Raw genomic sequence first — 13449 nt, 5'->3', positions numbered from 1 at the left:
AAAACCATGGTATGGTAACACATTTTCATGGGGGAAGAAAAACGGTATTTTCCCCCACATTACACTCACAAGAGAATGAAGTGAAAAGAGCAAATATTGCATTAGGATTATTATGAAAATAGTTTTAACCTAGCGGCTCTCTAAGAGTGTCCGTCCCCACACCCTGCTTTGAGAACCACGGTACTAAGGTTTAAATGGGAGAGTCAACTGTGTGCGTGAGCAAAAGCTAATAAAAGAGGCAGACAAATAAGTTGTCAGAGGTGTGTGAACCAGAGCAACTCCATCTTGAGTAGGTGCTGGGTAAAATGAGGCTGAAACCTACTGGGCTGCACTCTCAGATGGTTAAGGTATTCTAAATCACAGGATGAGATAGGGGGCTGGCACAAAATGCAGGTCATAAAGACCCTGCTGACAAAACGGATTGCAATAAAGAAGCCAGCTAAAGCCCACCAAAACCAAGATGGCAACCAGAATGACCTATTGTCATCCTCACTGCTACAGTCCTACCAGTACTATGACTGTTTACAGATGCCATGGCAATGTCAGGAAGTTACCCTATATGGTCTAAAAAGGAAATAACCATAAAAATGGGCAACCAACAGCCCTTGGGGCTACTCTGTCTATGGAGTAGCCATTATTTTATTCCTTTACTTTCTTACTAAACTTGCTTTCACTTTATGGACTCGCCCTGAATTCTTTCTTGTGCGAGATCCAAGAACCCTCTCTTGGGGTCTAGATCTGGACCCCTTTCCTGTAACATCTTTCTGGTGACCCAGATTGGAATTTAGTGCAGAAATGCCCGGTAAGTGGTGGGGTCCTGTAACATCTTTCTGTTCACACAGAATGGACTATACTGTGGAAAACCCCAACCCAAAGGCTAACTTTGGGTATGTGGTAGGGTCTATTAACATCTTTCTGGTGAACCCTGAAGGCATGATACTGAGGAGACTCCCAACCCAAAGGAAATAGACTGCAGCACTGATTGGACGACTTTGGGCAAGTGGTGGGGTACCCAGATAAAGAATGGGATTGGGTTAGAGGCCTAACTTAGAAGAATCAGAGCCTCTCCTAGAATGTGCCACGTCCTGTACTAGGCTCTAGGAATACAACAGTGACTAGGACAAATGAGGCTTCTTTTCTTATACAACTTACCTTTTTACAAAGAAATCTTAAATTAATATGAAAACTGTCCAAAGTCACAACAACATCTCCTAAGAAGGTTCTTAATGTGATCTTATTAAATCAGCATTATGGACTGAATGTTGCCTCCCAAAATTCATATGCTGAAACCCTAACCCCCAGTGTGGCTGTATTTGGAGATGAGACCTCTAAGGAAATAATTAAGGTTAAAATGAGGTCATAAGGATAGGGTCCTGATAGGATTCCCATCTTCATAAAATGAAACTCCAGCTCTCCTCCCCGCCTTCATAAAATGAAACTCCAGCTCTCCTCCCCGCAACCCCAATATGCACCAAGGAAAGGCCATGTGAAGACACTGAATAGGCAGACATACAAAAAACAGGAAGGGAGCCCTCTTTAGAAACCAATCCTGCCAGACCTTCAGTGAAAACATTAATTTCTGTTGTTTAAACCACCCCGCCTGCAGTATTTCAGTATAGCAGCCCATGCAGATTAATACAAATAGGAACCAATTCAGAGTAATTGGTGGAAAAGGGATATTTTGTATCCTTAAAACATTATGAAATTAATTAAACTTATATTTAAGAAATTTGGGGTTATAATTGCCACTACGTGCTAATTCTTAGAACAAACGAGGTATGAATCAATTCTAATTTATGTGTGTATGTGGTGGGGAAGGGCTAATTCTCTCTAAGGCTAATTTTCGGGGGTAGAGGGACTTTTTTTTTTTTTCTCTTTTTGGACTTCTGGTGCAGAGAATTGAGTTAATCATTTTCAACAGTTTCAACAGAGCATTTTCTTTGGTCTGCACAAGTTCTTGTACTAGTTTCTTATTGCTGTTGCGGCAAATTACCAAAATGTAGTGGCTTAGAATACCACAAATGTATTATCTTACAGTTCTGAAGTTGAGACGTTCGAAATGGTCCTTATGGATCTAAAACCAAGGTATCCATAAGGCAACTTACCCTCTAGAGGCTCTAGGGAACAATCTGTTCCTTGACTTTTAGTTTCTAGAGGCTGCGTGGCTCATGGACCTTTTCCTTCTTCAAAGCCAACAGTTTCATCACTCTGACCCGTTTCCAACCCTGCATTTCCTGCTTTGGCCTATCTATTTCCATTTTCCACCTTTTAAGGCCATTGTGACTGTATTAGACCCACCAAGATAATCCACAGTAGCCCTCCTATCTTAAAATCCTTATCTTAATCCCAGCTGTGGAATCTCTTTTGCTAGTAAGGTAATGTATTCACACCTTCCTAGCATTAGTATATGGATATCTTTGGCTGAACCGTTGTTGTGCTTTACAATCCCCATTCCTGTTTTATTTTATTATTTTATTTTATGATTTTTCCCTTCATTTACCATTTCTGTTCCTATTCTAATTCTACTCTCCCTCACCCTCATGCTCCAGGCACCCACTTTAATGTGCTTAACATGTGTCAGTTACATATGTATCACTGAGTGAGTACAGTATTTGGTGGATGTATGTATTTGTGTTTTAATTTACCCATATTCTCTTAGATGTATACAATCTGTTTCTTATCTTTCCCACATATTTTTTTTCTTATCTATGTTTTTCTACAGTGGGTATGTTCATTACTTTTTTTTAGTTTATTTATTTTATTTATTTTTTTGTTATTTGAGATAGAGTCTCACTCTGTGGCCCAGGCTGGAGTACAGTGGTGCGATCTCGGCTCACGGCGACCTCTGCCTCCCGGGTTCAAGCGTTCTCCCGCCTCAGCCTACTGAGTAGCTGGGATTATAGGAGCCCTCTACCAGGCCCAGCTAATTTTTTATATTTTTAGTAGAGACTGGATTTTGCCATGTTGGCCAGGCTGGTCTCAAACTCCTGACCTCAGGTGATCCACCCGCCTTGGCCTCCCAAAGTGCTGGGATTACACAAGTAAGCCACCACAGCAGGCCTAGCTTTGTTTTTAATTGTACAAGTTAGTGGTTTTTTGTATGTTCACAGCATTGTCAAACAATCACCACTATCTGATTCCAGAGCATTTCACGATCCCAAGAGGAAACCTCAAATCCATTAGTAGTCCTCATTCCTGCTTACTCCTCACCCCACCCGCGTCCCTAGAAATCACTAATCTGCTTTCTTTTTTTATTTTTATTTTTTTGATACAGATGCTCACTCTGTCACACAGGCTGGAGTGCAGTGGCGTAATCTCAGCTCACTGCAACCTCCGCCTCCCGGGCTCAAGTGATTCTTCTGCCTCGTCCTCCTGAGTAGTGCTTTCTGTCTTTATGAAGCTCAATTTTTACTCCTCCATTCCTCTAATAATGGATTCCTAGGGTGCCTCCAGTGAGCTCTTACTAGAAGCAGCATTGTCAAGGACATGTGCCCTATAAACTTGTTTGACAGTTTCTCAGGAGACCTACCTACGAGTGGGATTGCTGTGTCACGGGCATGCACATACACTTTCACTAAAGGACAGATTCACTCCTACATGGCTGTTCCTCTTTAGACTCCTAATAGCGGCACAGGAGGATTTGCTTTTTCCCACTCCCATACCAACACTTGGTTTAACTCAGTAAGTTTTGCCAATCTTACTGGTACGTAGAAGTGTCTGGTGTTTTTTTTTTTTTTTTAATAATTTGCACTTCTCTGATGATTGGATAGGTTGAGCACCTCTTCATAAACTTAGTCTTTTAGGCTGGGTGCTGCTGCCCATGCCTGTAATCCCAGCACTTTGAGAGGCCATGGCGGGTGGATCCCTTGAAGTCAGAGTTCAAGACCAGGCTGGACAAGATGGTGAAACTCCAGCTATACAACAAATACCAAAAATAAATAAATAAATAAACAAACAAGTAAAAGAAAAATAGCCGGGCGTGGTGGCAAGCCTGTAGTCCCAGCTACTCGGGAGGCTGAGGTGGGAGGATCCCTTGAGCCCAGGAGGCGGAAGTTGCAGTGAGCCAAAATCAAGCCAATGCACTACAGCCTGAGTAACAGTGAGACCCTGTCTCAAAACAAAAATAATGAAATAAAATAAACTTAGTCTTTTAGCTTTCCCTATCTGTGATGTTTACTTACATTCAAATCACTTACAATTTAATTTTTGTGTTTCCTGCTTTTTATATGTTGATTTGCAAGAGTCTCTTATTTATTACAGATATTCAAACATTGCAAATATCTTCTTGTCTGTGATCCATCTGTTAACGTGTTTCTGATACCCTCTGTTGTACAGAAATTCTTAATGTGGTCAAATTCATCATTTTTTCACCTTATATTTTGTGCTTTTAGGATTTTGTTTAAGAAATCCTTTCCCACGCCAAGTTCTCAAAGACATTCTTTTATATATTTTTGGATTACTTCTATAATTTCACCTTTTATATTTAGATCTTTAATCTATATGCTGTTTTCCTTTATATATGATACAAAATTGGGATCCAAGTTCATTTTATATAGCGATCTAGTTATCCTATCAGCCTCTAACAGTCCGTGTTTACTCTGCTACGTTAACCTGCCTGTTTAGAATATCTCAGGTACCCTATAAAGACGTCACATGGAGAGGACGGCAGCCTCTGCCAACAGCCATCAGAGTGATCATATTGGACGCAGATACTCTAGCCCCAGTCATGCCTGCAGGTCATGGAAGCCCCAGTGGACATCTCAATTACAACCTTATGAGAGACCCTGAGCCAAAGCCACCCAGCTAAGCTGCTCCTGAATTCCTGAATTACAGAAACTGTATGAGATGATAAATGTTTATTTTATTGTCATTCTTTTTTATCTATTTTTTGAGACAGTCATGCTGTGTTGCCCAGGCTGGAGTTCAATGGCGTGATCTTGGTTGCAGTGAACCAGGTTCAAGTGATTCTCCTGCCTCAGCCTCCCAAGTAGCTGGGATTACAGGCACCCACCACCACACATGCTAATTTTTGTATTTTTAATGGAGACAGAGTTTCACCATGTTGGCCAGACTGGTCTCGAACTCCTGATCTCAGATGATCCACCCACTTTGGACTCCCAAAGTGCTGGGATTACAGGTGTGAGCCACCACGCCCAGCCTATTTTATTTTATTTTATTGAGTCAGAGTTGCACTCTGTCACCCAGGCTGGAGTGCAGTGGCGCAATCTCAGCTCACTGCAACCTCTGCCTCCTGGGTTCAAGTGATTCTCCTGCCTCAGCCTCCCAAGTAGGTGGGATTATAGGCTTGCACCATCACACCTGGCTAATTTTTGTATTTCTAGTAGAGACAAGGTTTCACTATGTTGGCCAGGCTAGTCTTGAACTCCTGACCTCAGGTGATCCACCCGCCTTGGCCTCCCAAAGTGCTGGGATTGCAGGTATGAGCTACCGTGCCCAGCCAATAAATGTTTATTTTTCTTTTTTTTGTTTTGTTTTGTTTTTGTTTTTGTTTTTTTGAGATGGAGTCTCACTCTGTTGCCCAAGCTGGAGTGCAGTGGCACAATCTCAGCTCACTGCAACCTCCGCCTCCCAGGTTCAAGCAATTCTCCTGCCTCAGTCTCCAGAGTAGCTGGGACTACAAGCACGTGCTACCACACCCGGCTAATTTTTGTATTTTTGGTAGAGACAGTGTTTCACCCTATAGGCCAGGCTGGTCTTGAACTCCTGACCTCAGGTAATCCACCCCCCTCAGCCTCCCAAAGTGCTGGGATTACAGGTGTGAGCCACCGTGCCTGGCCTATTTTTGTTTTAAGCTACCAAGTTTTGGGATAATTTGTTACACAAAAAAGAATAATGAATACAGTTTTTTTTTTTTTTTTTTTTTTTTGAGACGGAGTCTCGCTCTGTCGCCCAGGCTGGAGTGCAGTGGCGCAATCTCGGCTCACTGCAAGCTCCGCCTCCCGGGTTCACGCCATTCTCCTGCCTCAGCCTCTCCGAGTAGCTGGGACTACAGGCACCCGCCACCACGCCCGGCTAATTTTTTGTATTTTTAGTAGAGACGGGGTTTCACTGTGGTCTCGATCTCCTGACCTCGTGATCCGCCCGCCTCGGCCTCCCAAAGTGCTGGGATTACAAGCGTGAGCCACCGCGCCCGGCCATGAATACAGTTTTAATACTGAATAAAGAGCAAGTGGAGCTCGTCTCTATCACATGCTGTCCTACAGTTTTATTACAGTGCTACCAGAAAAATCAAAGTAAGTTGTAGTTTTTCAGTGTTGGCATTCCCTAAAATAAGAGAATAATATAGCTAATAAAAGAGAAGGATGAGAAGAGGGAGAAAGGTATCTGGAAAAGGAAAAGATATTTGAGGCCCCATACAGTGTTTCTATTATGTCTTTTATCTCTTTTGATCAAAAGAGCATTTCATCAGCTAGCAAAAATGTGGTTCTTGTATTTATATTATCTTGGATCTCCTAAGCATGTCTAATTACTGTTGGCCAAAGCGAGGAGACTAGGCATTAAATGGCTCTGAGTTGGCTGGAGGCCATAGAAAGGAATATGTCAGATTTGGAAATGACTATGAAGGAAACGTAAGTGTTGAACGGAATTTGTACTAAACACTTTTTAAGGTCCACTCAGCCCTGATTTCTGATATATTTGTCCTTTGCCTGATAAACTCTTACCTATCCTTTCAGGCCCCAGCTTAAATGTCACATTCTCTAAAATGCTATCTCTGGTTATCCTAGGCAGAGTATAACATTTCTTTATGCTTTCACAGCACTTTCTATATACCTCTGTTTTGGCACTCATATTGGAAGAGGAGTAGGGCCATTGTTGCCTACCTGCTAGCCATCCTTCCACGCTTTTCATTGCTAACAGAACTCTGATTTTGTTTAGAAGGCATTGTGCCAAGTACTGTTGTTCCCTTTTGTCAGAATTGCTATGGAGGTGGGCATGTGACTGAAGTTTTGTCCACTGAGACATAAGGAACAGTCTGTTGGATGCTTCTGGTGAAAAAAAAATTTCCCTAATAAAAGAGAGAGCAGATATAAAAAGAGCACTGTTTTCTGTTTATCTCTTTCCTTTCTGTTTTAAATGCTGTAATGTGAGAACTTGCTGGTTGCTACCACAGCAGCCATTTTGTGAGCATGAGGACAGATCTCTCTGATATGCTGTGGATAGTGACACAGAAGAACTAAAAGTGTTCCGATTTTTAATGACATCACTGAGCCCCTGAAGAGGTCCTGAAATTAACAAACTAAATTTATCTATATGATATTAAATTTCCATAGTGTTTAAGATTTCATTAGTGAGGTTTTCAGTTATTTGCAGGTAAAAGCATCCAAATTTATGGAAAAAGGAACAGAAACATTCCTAAAACACTTATATCATGCTTTAATTTTTCGTTAATGTAATTTGCTACCTCAATTGTTAGGGCAAGGACCTTGTCTTAATCAATTCCTAGCACTGTCTACAGTCTCTGTTTGAAAATGACTGCTTGAGAAGCGTTTGTGTCGAATGTGGATTTTGTTGCAGTGGAAAGTAAAATTTCTTAAAAAAGTGTTTGTGGAATGAATGAATCAATTAACAGATGAATGAATAAATGAATCTGTAGATCAATATGATGGTGTTATTAAAGGTAGAATAGAAAAATGAGTTAAGCACATAAGCTCTTGCATTGCATTCCTGGCTTCCTACTGTGGCTCCCCCACTATGTGACCTTGGGTAAGTCACTTAATCCCTATAAGACTGTTTCCCCAGTTATAAAATGTGAATAACAGTGCATACTTAAAATAATTTTTGTGAGGTTATAAAATATTTTATGTAAAGGCTTACCATATAATTTGGAAGTGAATACACACTCAATATGTTGACCACTATTTTTGGAGAATGAGGAACAGCCAGTAATTATTTTAAATTGTCAAACCTGGTTGACCGGGAAAATTAAAATAAATCTGACCAAAACTGAATGTGTAGATGGAAAAGATGATGTTCAACTTCAGACATGTAAAATACAGCCTAAATGTAGTTAGAGAGTGAAGACATGTGGGTTATGCTTATATAGATAGATAGATAACGTTACTCTATCTAGTTTCCGATTTATATTACATTTACTCATCCTGAGATTCTATATTTACAGAATTGTTCTTTACAAATATAGTTACTTAAAAACGAAGGTAACTTTTGGATTATATCCATAATGAGTCAAATCCAATAGGCCAAGAGTTGCTGAGATTTTGCCTAAAAATGTGTACACGGCGAGTAATCTTCAAAAACAAAATATCATGGATAAAAAAGATTTCTTTTTCAACCTAAGAAAGCAGGTTGAAAAAAGGAAGAAAAAAGTTTCCTTAAATAGTGTAAATATGTCAGTGATGTGATATTGCTCAGTCTTTGAAATTCTTTGAATTCTCTTCCTAATTTAACGTTTCTTCACAGACTACTATGCAACAGAAGAAAACTATGCCTGAAATATCTACAGGGGAAATTCTGTGTATGAGTGTTTAAGGAACCTCTTTTGTTACTCAAGTAACCAGAATGAGTAATAAAAATCAAGCATGAGTAGTAGTATTTGTCATGTACTTTTTTTCCTATTGCTAAAATGAAAGCTATCATTGAACTCTGATTAGGAAATAATTCTTCCCAAGCAAAAAAAATCATGAATTATTTATTAGATTTTCTTCTACCTTTAATTTTTAATGCATGGGAATGACTAATAGTATAAGCCAAATCAGAAAGTCAATTCACATTCCAGATTCCATTTTTACATGGGCATGAAGAATTCAAATTCTTTTATTCGATAAGCCAGCCCAGTCACTGGAAAAAATTAAATTGAGATATCCGCCTGCATCAATCTCTCTACCAACGTATGACCCTTTCAGGGCCAAATGATTACAGGCCACTCTATATGCAGCCCTATAACTCATAGCTATGTGGTGAAATTAACACTTCAGTGAATATGATTCTGTCTCTGTATCAATAATAATATCTTTATATTATATCAAGATGTCTTAATACCTTGCCTTTTCTAAAAAGTATTAGAGTTCTTTGTGATATAGGGCCTCAAAACATTTTATACACACCAAATTCTATTCTGTTCTTTTCTTTCTTTCTTCTTTCTGTCTCTTTTTCTTCTTTATCCACCTCTTCCTTTTAATCAGTATTGCATCTGAAATAACAAAATAAATTCTCAGTAGCCTAGCCACCACCAGGTTTTCTTCACCTTTGTTTATGTTTCAAACCACAGCCAGATTCTTTTCTTTTCTCTCTTTTTTTTTTTTGGGGGGGGGACGGAGTTTCCCTCTGTCACCCAGGATGCAGTGCAGTGGCGCAGTCTCGGCTCACTGCAGACTCCGCCTCCCAGGCTCAAGCGATTCTCTGTCTCAGCCTCCTGAGCAGTTGGGATTACAGGCATGTGCCACCACACCCAGCTAACTTTTGTATTTTTAGTGGAGACTGTGTTTCATCATGTTGGCCAGGCTGGTCTTGAACTCTTGGCCTCCCTCAAGTGATCCACCTGCCTCTGCCTCCCAAAGTGCTGAGATTACACGCGTGAGCCACTGCGCCTGCTAACCAATCTTGAACACAAATACTAGAACATTTTTCTACCTGGGAAGTTGTGGGATCTGTTCAAGATTCTGGGTTTTTTTTGTTTTGTTTTGTTTTTGTTGTTGTTTGTTTGTTTTTTTGGAGGGAGGGAGAGAGACAGGATCTCGCCACATTGTCCAGGCTGGTCTCAAACTCCTGAGTTCAAGCAATTTGCCCACCTCAACCCCCCAAAGTGTTGAGATTACAGGCGTGAGCCACCGTGCCTAGCCATGCTCCAAGGAAATTGCTGACCAGTAAGAAAGGAGAACATGAGAGAACAGTTACTGAGAAAAACAAAGTTACTTTTAATTTATACTCCCCAATGAATCGCGACTTCCAACAACCCAGTTACATATACAAAAAAGAAAAACAAAAAAGGAATTTATCAGCTCAATTATTTAACAGATATTTATTGATTGCTTCCTTTGTGTCAGGCACCGTTCTAGGCATGAGGGATTCAGCTTTGAAAAATATTAAGCCAAGACCCCCTCTCCAGGAACTTATGAGTCCAGGGGTAGCACTGGCTCCAAGTGTGGTGCTCAATGTTATCACAGTTTTTGTCTCCATCTTTCCTATTTTCTTTCCTTTGTGTAAACTGAAATCTTGGGCAGTCTCTTCCCTCTTGAAGGCAACATGGCCACCAGTGTAACAATTCAAATGGGAAGAGAGCCTGTCTTTCCTAGTCATCCTAGCAAAGGGCCAGACTGTCTCATTGACCTGGCTTGGGTCAGATCCACATCTCAGAACCTTACTGGCTAGGTCTCAGTCATTAGGAAGGCCACAGATATTTGTCCAGGTAATTCATTGCAAAAATGACAAGCAGGGGCTGAAATCCAGAGAGGGCCGCATTCACCAAGCCTTTATCCTGGTGCAGGACTGTGTGTGACAGGAGAGAGGGATCTTTATCCAGTTCACACTAGGACATGACAGTGGAGCAACAGGTGAGGAGGGATTATCTCCACCTGGACTACATGGCCTGAAGGTGGGGAAAGGATAGTTGGGCTTCCCTGGTCCAAAGTCAGAAAAATGAAATGCTGGGCAGGCAAAGACAACAGCTATCTATTTCATTCCTGACAAGCATGGAAAGGCAAGGTGGCAGAGTGGAGGCGAACTTGGACTTGGTGTCAAAAGGCCTGGGTTCTAATCCTAGTTTGGAAAGTTGTGGGACATTGGGCAAAAATCACTTAACTAATCCCCACAACATTTGTTTCCTTTCTTATAAAATGGAGAAAATTGTTGTCTTACCTCCCCTACAGACTCATTTAGAGAGGAAAAAAATGAATAACGTATGAGAATATGGTTTGGAATAAGTTTCTTATACCCAGAAGGTATTATTATTATCAATTATATCCTCCTAGTCAGTACCTATGGACACAAAGTTCTTTTTTTTTCTTTTTTGTCTTTTGTCTATCTCTTCCATTTAATCAGTCCTGGATATCTGAAATATCAAAATAGATTCTCGGTTGGCCCAGACACCTCACACATCATCCAGTGCCCTCACACATTGAAGGTGCTCAATCAGTGTTTATTAATTGCCTGACCCATGATATAGAAATTCACACTACTCAAGGTTCCTTTCCAAAGTCTTATACAAGCAAAATGTGTGGCAAAACGTTCACCCAACATTACAATTCCAAGATTCCAGAAACCTGTAAGCATGCTGTCTTGTGATCTCATTATTGGGTCTCAGTTTAAGTACTGCTTCCTCAGGGGAAACTTCATGGACTATCCCCAGCCCCCCAGTCAGGGCAGGGCCTCCACCTTGATTCACAACACTTCACACAATTGTTTGTCATCAGGTCTGTCTTTCCCAACTGACCTCGAACCCCACTGGGCAGGCAGCATGGCTGTCTTGTTTGCTGTTGCGTGACAGCCTTGGTGCGTGGTACATAGAAATAAATCAAGAAATACTTGTTAAATGAATGAGTACATTTGTGGAATTAAATGGAACAAGGTCAAGTGGGACTAGGCAACATACATTTAATTTCCTCTTTCTCTTTTCCTAACATCTTTTTCCAAGTCCTCCATCAACCACATCCTCACGACTTCTGGAACCCCTGTTAATTAGAGAAAGAATGAGTAGTTAACTTGAACGTGTCCTTTTAAGGACACACAATCAATGACTCTTTAGAAATAAAATCCATTCACCCTGACCTATGTAAGCAATGCCTAAAAAATGCCAGACAAATATAATAATTATAACTCCCTGTAATCATAAACTTATTCTGGAATAATAGTTTTAAATTTTATGCCCTTGTATATCCTGGTATGTCCTAATGCTTATATCTACCTCAAAACCAAGACAGAACTAGGCAGTCATTCCTGGAATCATATACATTACTCCAAGCCAGAAATTAGATTAGAGTTGTTCAGAGGAGAAAGGAGATTTTAGACACAAATTATTTCTTCTTCTTTCCCCTCCTCACCATCCATTACATAATGCAGATTTTACCACAAACCAAATGAGTCAGCATCAAGTCAAATGAAATATGACTTTTATGCCAAAGGAAATTATTTTTCTTTGTGTCAGCCTGCAGTGAGCAAGTGATCTTCTAAGTAACAGAAAATTTAAGAAATAAAAATAGAGGCCAGTGTCCAGTTAGGTCATAAACACCTGTTGTGTGCAGATTTTTAATTTATTTTTAATTATGCTAAGATACACAGAATATAAAATTTACCATCTTAACCATTTTAAGTATACAATCCAGTAGCGTTAACTACATTCACATTGTTGTGAACCAATCTGCAGAACCCTTTTCACCTTATGAAATAGAAACTCTGTACCCATCAAGTAACAACTCCCTATTCCCTTCTCCCCAGCCCCCTGGCAACCACCATTGTACTTTCTGCCTCTATGAATCTGACTACTGCAATCACACAGCATTTGTCTTTTTGTGACTGGCTTATTTCACGGAGCGCAATGTCCTCAAGATTCATTCATAGGCCGGGCGCGGTGGCTCACGCTTGTAATCCCAGCACTTTGGGAGGCCGAGGCGGGCGGATCACGAGGTCAGGAGATCGAGACCACGGTGAAACCCCGTCTCTACTAAATATACAAAAAATTAGCCGGGCACGGTGGCGGGCACCTGTAGTCCCAGTTACTCGGAGAGGCTGAGGCAGGAGAAAGGCGTGAACCCGGGAGACGGAGCTTGCAGTGAGCCGAGATTGCACCACTGCACTCCAGCCTGGGCGACAGAGCGAGACTCCGTCTCAAAAAAAAAAAAAAAAAAAAAAAAGATTCATGTTGTAGCATGTGTCAGAATTTCATTCCTTGTTAAGGCTGAATACTATTTCATTGTGTATGCATATCACATCTTGCTTATCCATGCATTCATTAATAGACACTTTAGGCTCCTTCCTCGTTTTAGCTATTGCGAATAAAGCTGCTATGAACATGGCTGTACAAACATCTCTTTGAGACTGTTTTCAATTCTTTTGGCTATGTACCCAGAAGTGAAATTGCAGGATCAATGGTAATTCAATTTTTTTGTTTGTTTGTTTGTTTGAGATGGAGTCTCTCCCTGTCGCCCAGGCTGGAATGCAGTGATGCGATATCAGCTCACTGGCACGTCTGCCTCCCGGGTTCAAGCGATTCTCCTGCTCCAGCCTCCTGAGTAGCTGGGATTACAGGCGCGCGCCACTGCACCCAGCTAATTTTTGTATTTTTAGTAGAGACGGAGTTTCACTATGTTCATCAGGCTGGTCTCGAACTCTTGACCTCGTGATCTGCCGGCCTCGGCCTCCCAAAGTGCTGGGATTACAGACATGAGCCACCGTATCCAGCGGTTGTTTTTAATTTTTTTTTTTTAGAGATGGGGTCTTGCTATGTTGCCCAGGCTGGTCTCGAATTCCTGGGCTCAA

General features: G+C 41.0%; 1 long non-coding RNA gene across 1 annotated transcript in view; it reads right to left on the bottom strand.

Annotated features, from left to right (window-relative positions):
* Window positions 1-2554: 2554 nt before the first annotated feature.
* The window catches only part of LOC129486097 (uncharacterized), a 26175-nt gene continuing 15280 nt past the window's right edge, over window positions 2555-13449 (bottom strand). The window contains exons 5-7 of the long non-coding RNA XR_010121674.1: window positions 9610-11645; window positions 9084-9169; window positions 2555-3914 (exon numbers count right to left, since the gene is read on the bottom strand). This is a non-coding gene — a long non-coding RNA (uncharacterized lncRNA). The remainder of the gene's footprint in view (window positions 3915-9083; window positions 9170-9609; window positions 11646-13449) is intronic.

This window comes from Symphalangus syndactylus, chromosome 7 (assembly GCF_028878055.3).
Source record: "Symphalangus syndactylus isolate Jambi chromosome 7, NHGRI_mSymSyn1-v2.1_pri, whole genome shotgun sequence".
Lineage (NCBI taxonomy): Eukaryota > Metazoa > Chordata > Mammalia > Primates > Hylobatidae > Symphalangus > Symphalangus syndactylus.
The sequence above is the reverse complement of the archived record's forward strand: the minus strand, read 5'-3'. Positions and strand labels throughout refer to the sequence as shown.